The 8,055-nt window shown below is 52.5% G+C and overlaps 1 pseudogene; it reads left to right on the top strand.

The window, feature by feature from the left end:
• The first annotated feature begins 3,519 nt into the window (after positions 1 to 3,519).
• On the top strand, positions 3,520 to 4,688 carry LOC112933454 (fructose-bisphosphate aldolase A pseudogene; annotated as a pseudogene).
• Positions 4,689 to 8,055: the final 3,367 nt, after the last annotated feature.

Here is an 8,055-nt window from a genome sequence, read left to right as displayed (position 1 = left end):
CTGATTTAAAAAAAAGAAAAAAAAAAGACTTGATTTGAGAGAGAGTGAGGGAGAGAAAGAGAGCACAAGTGGGGGAAGGGGCAGAGGGAGAGGGAGAAGCAGACTCCCCACTGAGCAGGGAGCCCTATGTGGGAGTCGATCCCAGGACCCCAGGATCACAGCCTGAGCCGAAGGCAGATGCTCAACCACTTAATCACCCAGGCGCTCCTAAACAAATAAAAATCTTAAAAAAAAAAAAAAAAAAAAGCCTAAAGTCAGAGTGAGCTCTAGAACAAGGCAAGGGAGACCCTTAATTTCAGGTTGTATACATGCAGGTTGACAGCTGAGGACAAGGCCTTCTTAAATTTTTTAATTTTAATTTAAGTCCTTAAAGCTTTTATTTTTAAGTAATCTCTACACCCATTGTGGGCTGAAAATCACAATCCTGAAATCCCAAGTCACACGCTCCATCCACTGAGCCAGCCAGGCACCCCTAATTTTAATTTAATTTTCTTTTTTTTAATGTGAGTGCAGTTGACACAAGGTCTTTTTAAATTTTGCACGGTGGTCCCGGCCTTGCCGAGGCTCGGTTCCTACTCCTTACAGCCCAAGGTCCCTCACTGATGAGTAAATCTGGCAGGTGTCTGCAGGGCATCTCCTGCGTGCGCTCTGTCGTAGGCCTGGGGCGTAGTACAACCACGGGGGAGAAAGCACCGGGCCTGCCCTTGAAGAACTTGTAGGCTAGGACCAGGGAAGACAATCAGTTAGTAAATTGAATTGCATTTAATGACAAACCATTGTGCAGGAAGGAGACGGTGGCTCTCAAACCTGGAGCCAATCAGTGCGAGATGTGCCTTCTTCCCCGGACAAGGGGATCTGGAGCCCGCGCCAGACAAGGAGCCAAGCAGCGCTGCGGTTCAGCAGGCCCCGGCCTGGGCTCCGGCTATCCAGCACCCTGCAGTTGTCTGCTCTGTCCCCACCCCTAGTGACAGCGACTGTTACCTAGACCGTCTGAGGCAGCAGTTCCTGAGAAACTCTCTCTGGGCTTCTGAAGTAGACGTGTGTGAAAATGTTCGCTGCGGTGCTGTGTGTGGTAACACCACGTGTGAGTCACCAGGTGTCCATCAACAGAGCAAAGGCAGAGAACAATGCGGTGGTCACAGACTCAAGAATTTGTGCAGCAGCAGTAAGAATTAACAAGCTACAGGTGCACACGGCCACATGGAGAGATCGTAAAAAACAGGGTGTAGGATGAAGAAACAGAGCGGGATTCACAGTAACGCTCTAACTTACGTAAATTCAAAATCCGCATCCTAACAATGCTACATGTTGTACAAGGATATGTCTCCATGTCGACATGTAGGTACGCACACGTCTACACGCACACACATCTAAGAACAGATATCAAGTGCATTGTGGTGGGTGCCCACTGAGGAGAAGGGGATTGAAAGTGTAGAGGTGCAGGGAAGTAAAATGATGTCCAGGGGCGCCTGGGTGGCCCAGCGGTTGAGCGTCTGCCTTTGGCCCAGGTGATCCTGGAGTCCCTGCATCGAGTCCCACGTCGGGCTCCCTGCCTGGAGCCTGCTTCTCCCTCTGCCTGTGTCTCTGCCTCTCAATCTCTGTGTCTCTCATGAATAAATAAAATAATAATAATAATGTCCAGCATGAAAGGGCTTTGCCCAGGTGGATGATAATTGTGTGCCAACAACTGAGTGTGGTTAGCTCTGTTCTCCGCTCCTGTGGCCCAACACAGAGCAAAACAAAACCAATCAGCCCACCCGTAAAACCCTGACTCAGGACACCTTACATGGGCGTGGTGATTTCATTCCGTTCCTGTCAGGGGTCATAGGAATTACTCCAACCAAATTCCCAATTCCCTCTTCAGGCTTAGGGAACCTGAGGCCCAGAGAGGGCGTATCAGTCGCCCTAGTTGCACAGCTCCCGGTGGCAAGATGAAGACTGATGCAGATTCAAGCCCCTCCCGGGGACTCTGTGCCTCACTCTGTCTGGTTGCATGTTCTGACCGCTCAGCCCAACCTCCCCACAGTGTTTGTTTAAAGGGCTTGGCCATGTTTATCTTAGCACACGGGCGCCCTGTCTGAAGTCATTCACTGGCGCTAACTGGCCCTTCCTGAGTAGAGGTCAAGGTGAAAACCTCACTGGGAGCTGGGAGGCTCACGTTCTATTTCACTTTGTTGTTTAGTGTTTTTTTCTCTTTCCAGGACAACTGCCTCAAAGCACAGATGAGCTCATCGACTCACCTGGGCAGGTAAGTGCAGAACCTGGACAGTGCTTTAGTGGGAGTGCATCGTGTTTGGAGGAAATGATGTCACGGTGTGCTGGGCGGGGTAGGGGGGACAGGAACACCTTTAAAGGGCTCATCTTTCCCACAGCCTGTTCAGCATTCGCTCTGCCCCTGGCACGTCCAGAAGCCCCTGCACAATGTGGGTACGATGTGTTGATGTCAACAGTTTTGCTGGAACCCACAGATCCATAAAGCTGCTAACAAGAACACGGAACAAGGTGTTAACGTGGGCAGTGGGTGGAGGTTTAGGACAGTAAGTGTCCTGAGAGGGGGGCGTGAACAGGAAGTCTCAGAGAGCCTCCCTGAGGAGCAGCCTTTGAGAGGGGCTTAGATCACTCATAGCCCCAACTCGCACTTGGCCCAGTTCAATTACTAAAGCATAACATAGGGGCGCCTGGGTGGCTCAGTCAACTAAGCGGTTGCCTTCGGCTCGGGTCACAATCCTGAGGTCCTGGGATGGAGCCCCACATTGGGCCCCCTGCTCAGCAGAGAGTCTGCTTCTCCCTCTGCCTCTATCTCTCTCTCCACTCATGCTATCTCTCTCCCTCTCAAATAAATATATAAAATCTTTTTTAAAAAGAGAGAGAGGGACACCTGGGTCACTCAGTGGTTGAGCGTCTGCCTTCGACTCAGGGCATGATCCCGGGGTCTGGGATCGGGTCCCACATCGGGCTCCCCACAGGGAGCCTGCTTCTCCCTCTGCCTGTGTCTCTGCCTCTCTCTCTCTCTCTCTGTCTCTCATGAATAAATAAATAAAATCTTAAAAAAAAGAGAGAGAGAGAAAGTAAGCAGAGCAGCAGGCAGAGGGAGAGGGAGACATATCTATATGAATTTTTTTTAAAGATTTATTTATTTATTTGTGATAGAGCACATGTCGGGCTCCCAGCTCAGCGGGGAATCTGCTCCTCCCTCCCCTCTGTCTCTCCCCCTGTTTGTGTTCTCTCTGTCTCTCACTGAAATGAATAAAAAAGAAATCTTAAAAAAAAAAATCGGACTGGCTGCAACATGCCCTCCCCCCCACCCACCCAGCGCTGACCCCGGAGCAGAAGGAGGTTTTTTTTTAAGATTATTTATTTATTAAAAAAAAGATTATTTATTTATTCATGAGAGACAGAGAGACAGAGAGAGGCAGAGACCCAGGCAGTGGGAGAAGCTGGCCCTATGCAAAGAGCCGGACGCGGGGCTCGATCCCGGGACCCCAAAATCAGGCCCTGGGCTGCAGGCGGTGCTAAACCGCGGGCCCCCGGGCTGCCCGGGAGGAGCTCTCCGGCGTGGCTCGCGGCACCGCCCCGGGCAAGGGCATCCTGGCTGCAGAGAACGCGGAGGAGGGCGGAGCTGCGCTGCCTTGGGGCCATCCTATTCCATGAGCGCTGCAGTCGTCCCTTCCCCCAAGTCATCAAATCCAAGGGCGGTGTCCTAGGCATCAAGGGGGACCAGGGTGGGGTGCCTCCCCGCAGGATCCAACGGCCAGACTACCCCCAAGGGCTGGATGGGCTGAGCGCTGTGCCCAGTACAGGAAGGACGGGGCTGACTGTGCCAAGTGGGCTGTGTGCTGAAGAGTGGGGAACACACCCCCTCAGGCCTTGCCATCATGGAAAACGCCAGCGTCCGGGCCGTTCTGCCAGCATCTGCCAGCAGAATGGCATCGTGCCCCTCGTGGAGCCTGAGATCCTCCCTGATGCGGACCATGACTTGAAGCGGTCAGTATGGAACCGAGAAGGTCTGGCTGCTGTCTACAAGGCCCTGAGTGACCACCACATCTAGGAAGGCACCTTGCTGAAGCCCAATGTGGTAACCCTAGGCCACGCCTGCACCCATAAATATTCTCACGAGGAGATTGCCATGGCAACTGTCACAGCACTGCCCCCGCTGTTACTGGGATCACCTTCCTATCTGGAGGCCAGAGTGAGGAGGAGGCATCCATCAACCTCAGGGACATCCACAAGTGGCCCCCCAACGCCACCCCCACCCCCCAACCCCCGGCTGAAGCCATGGGCCCTGACCTTTTCCTATGGCCCAGCCCCTCAGGCTTCTGCCCTGAAGGCCCAGGGTGGAAAGAAGGAGAACCTGAAGGCTGCCCAGGAGGAGTGTATCAGCGAGCCCTGGCCAACAGCCTCGCCTGTCAAGGCAAGTACACCCCAAGTGGTCAGGCCGGGGCTGCAGCCAGCGAGTCCCTCTTCATCTCTAACCCTGCCTACTAAGCCGAGGTGTTCTAAGGCTGCCCCCTCAACACTCTAGCCCCGCCCCCTCCCACACTCACTCTTGAAGAGAGGGCCTCACCTGGGGCTCCAGGCTGCTCTTTCCCATCACTTTGGCCTCCCATGTGACATTGGTGTGTGGTGTTGTCTGTACATGCTAACTCCGTTGCTCTTTCCAGCCCACTGCCAATAAACAACTATTTAAGGGGGGAAAAATAAATAAATAAAATAAAAAAATAATCGTGTGCTGGTTGATTAAAATCCTTTTCAAGTATTAGTTCCCTTGCTAATACTTGACCCCATGGTTCACCAGTGAGATAGGCAAGGGGCAGTCAGTGTGCCTGCCCATCCTGGTGGCTACCGAGGCACAGCCGACGTGCTTAGTCACAGAGTCCTAGGATAAGTCAGCAGAAACCTGACCTTTCAGCCAGAGCCCCTGGCCGGCTCCCAGCTTCTCTGCACCACCTGACCTCCATGGGCATCATGCCACAAGCTGCAGCTCTTTGCTGAGCCACCTGGGCTCTGCTGGGAGGGCACACAGGTTTGAGATGTGAAATAGGCGCCTGGGACAAGCTTCTGGCACTATCCTCCAAGAGGCCTCGATGGTGACAGACCTCAAAGCCTCAAAGATGCATTAGATTGTGGAAAACAGCCAAACACTGAGGCATGTGTGGAAAGCAATGGCCTGGTATGCTCAAATCACTCTTAGAATTTCTTTTAGAAATTCCTTTGAAGCCAGATAGATAAGCCACAGTTCTCTTATCTCATGGTTGTGTCATCTTTATGATGAAAGATAAGTGTGTTTGACGACCCACCATTTTTCATACGTGTGCCACCAGACAACAGAGCCCCAGCCAATTGTCACTCACGGGGCATACAGGACATATCCACAAAATAGGCTTCCCTAATAATCCCGTTTGCCATTTACTGAGCACCCTCTATGTACCAGGATATACTTCCCACTTTAATGACAGCCCCCAAAGATCATTTTTCCCATTTTACAGAAGAGGAACTGGGAGCCTCGGATGGTTAAGTGGGTTCCCCAAGCTAACCCAGTTAGGACTAGCAAAGTTGGGATTTGAATCAGGTCTGTCTAGAACCAAACAAAGCACACGTTCCCTTGTCGGTCTTCACAGGTTCCTGGGGTGGCAGTGGGGACGGTCAACCACAAGACCAGCGATGAGTGGGCCTTTGAACCCTTCTGAGGATATAGAGGAGACCACTGGAGGCAAATGGAGCAGAGAGATAGGCTACAATGTGGCCCCAATGTCCCTCACACTCACAAGGACCACAGTATTAAAATCAGACCCCCTGGGCAGCCCACATGGCTCAGCGGTTTAGCCCTACCTTCAGCCCAGGGCCTGATCCTGGAAACCTGGGATCCAGTCCCACATCAGGCTCCCTGCATGGAGCCTGCTTCTCCCTCTGCCTATGTCTCTGTCTCTCTCTCTCTCTCTCTCTCTCTCTGTGTGTGTGTGTCTCTTGTGAATAAATAAATAAAATCTTAAAAAAAAATTTCTTTTAATTTTTTGATAAAAAAAAAAAAGACCCTGAGCCCTGATGGGAACTTGGAGAGCACAGAGCTCCGCCTTTGCTAGAGGAATCCCTAAGGAAACAGACATTTAAAGAGGATGTGCAACTGGCCCAGGGTCATCCAGAGCAGGATGAGGAAGAAGCATGACTTCAGGCCTCTGCTCTTTCCGCAATGTGTGGTGGTCTCCTTTTTGCCAGTGTCTGCTGACGCTAGGGCACTGGACATCTTTCTGTCTTGCCTTCTTGGCAACCAGGGTGACAGGTTTCATGTGGATGGAGGACACACCTGCCCAGGTGGCCACAGGGCAGCAAGTGATCCTGTTTCAGAATCAGAAAGGAGTGTGCTGGGCTGTGGAGAGGGAGCCTCTGGTTCCTCCTGCTTCCAGGGCTTTGTTGATTTGAAGGAGACTCCAGGCATGGCGTAATCCCTTGGCCCTTCCCTGAACCAACACCTGCCTGCTGTGATGTGGACCTGTAATCAATGGGCATTTTCCCAGAGAAGGGACACCAGGAGTCCCAGGTGGGAAGGAATCCCCTGAAGACTTTGTCCTCAAGGATGAAGTCATGGGTCTTGGAAGCTAATGCATTTTATAGATCCAATAAAGTAGATACAACCAGGCTGTTGAGGTGCTGTCAGGTGTCCTGGAGCCCTGCCTTGCTTACTCCGCTGGAGGAGGAAGCCGAACGAGAGGCAAACTTGGGTTTAGTGACCTGCCCAAGGTCATCAGCCAGATAGGGACAGAGTCCGGGTGAGGACCTGCTGCATCAAGTCAGCAGGCTACTGGGGAATGTGCTGGCCTCCCTGCCTGACTCACATGGGTCTCTAAGGCATCCCTGGTGAGCCAGCCCACATCACTGGAGGCCCTGAGGGGTTGCCAGGCGTGGCCTTTACCTAAAACAGTGATAATGGCAAACACTTGGACTGTCTTAACATAGTGAGCCATTTAACCCTCTGGGGTGCTGTGCAGTTAGTTGCACAAGGCTGATTCTCAAGCATAGATGTTAAGCGACTTGCCCAAGGTCACACAGCTATTAAATAGCAGAGCAGATGGGGGCACCTGGGTGGCTCAGTGGTTGAGCATCTGCCTTTGGCTCAGGTCGAGATCCTGGGGTCCTGGGATCGAGCCCGGCATCAGGCTCCTCGAAGGGAGCCTGCTTCTCCCTCTGCCTATGTCTCTGCCTCTCTCTCTGGGTCTCTCACAAATAAATCAATAAATAAATAGCAGAAGAGGCAGTGGCCTAGCTGCCAGTGGAAGGCGGGCACCCCATCTCTTCCATCTCCAGAAATGTTCCAGGGCTCTTATTACATAAAGATGAGGGGGTCATGTTTGAAATGCCTGGGGGCTACTTCTATCTGCTTTCAGGGTCCCATGATGTGGCTTAGGGGCATTCAGGGCGGAAGCAGGTGGCCCTGCATTGGGGCTTTGGCCCCCTGAGGGGGAGCTGCCCTCTAACAGGCCTGAGGGATTGTAGGGTGGCCTTGAGGTTCCCATTCCTCTCAATGTCAAGCACAGACCTAGTGCCTGGAGCACTCAACACTTGTCTTTTGCTTTTGTCCCTTTTCCAGCATCTAAGGACCCTCTTCTCCCAGAAGCTCACCCGCCATGGGGCCTTCAGCCGGAGGAAGTACCTGAGTACCACACCTTTACCTATCCAAACCAAGCCTGGGCAGGTACAGAGACCTGCTGGTAAGAGAAGGGTGCTGGGCAGTGGTGCCCCTAGGTAGCTCGAGGGCACGGGTCCCCGAGCCTTCCCCCCACCCTTTGAGTTCCAGCCCCCACATGCTGAGCACCTACTTTTGTGCCAACCCTTGCTGGGTCTTGGAGGGCTCCACAGATGAAGAAACAAACACCTTCACCCTCCCCACTCTACACAACACACCAACGAGGTTATAGCCTCATTCAGGAGTCAGACAGATATAACCAACTGTTCTATAAGACAGGTGGGGTTTGGCATCATCACCCCAAGTGCTATGAGAGATCAGGGGAGGGAAAGATCAATTCCCAAAGTCAGGGGTCACAAGAGAGTTGATAGAGGGAA

This window comes from Vulpes vulpes, chromosome 10 (assembly GCF_048418805.1).
Source record: "Vulpes vulpes isolate BD-2025 chromosome 10, VulVul3, whole genome shotgun sequence".
NCBI lineage: Eukaryota > Metazoa > Chordata > Mammalia > Carnivora > Canidae > Vulpes > Vulpes vulpes.
This window is presented reverse-complemented; position numbering and strand designations above follow the sequence as displayed.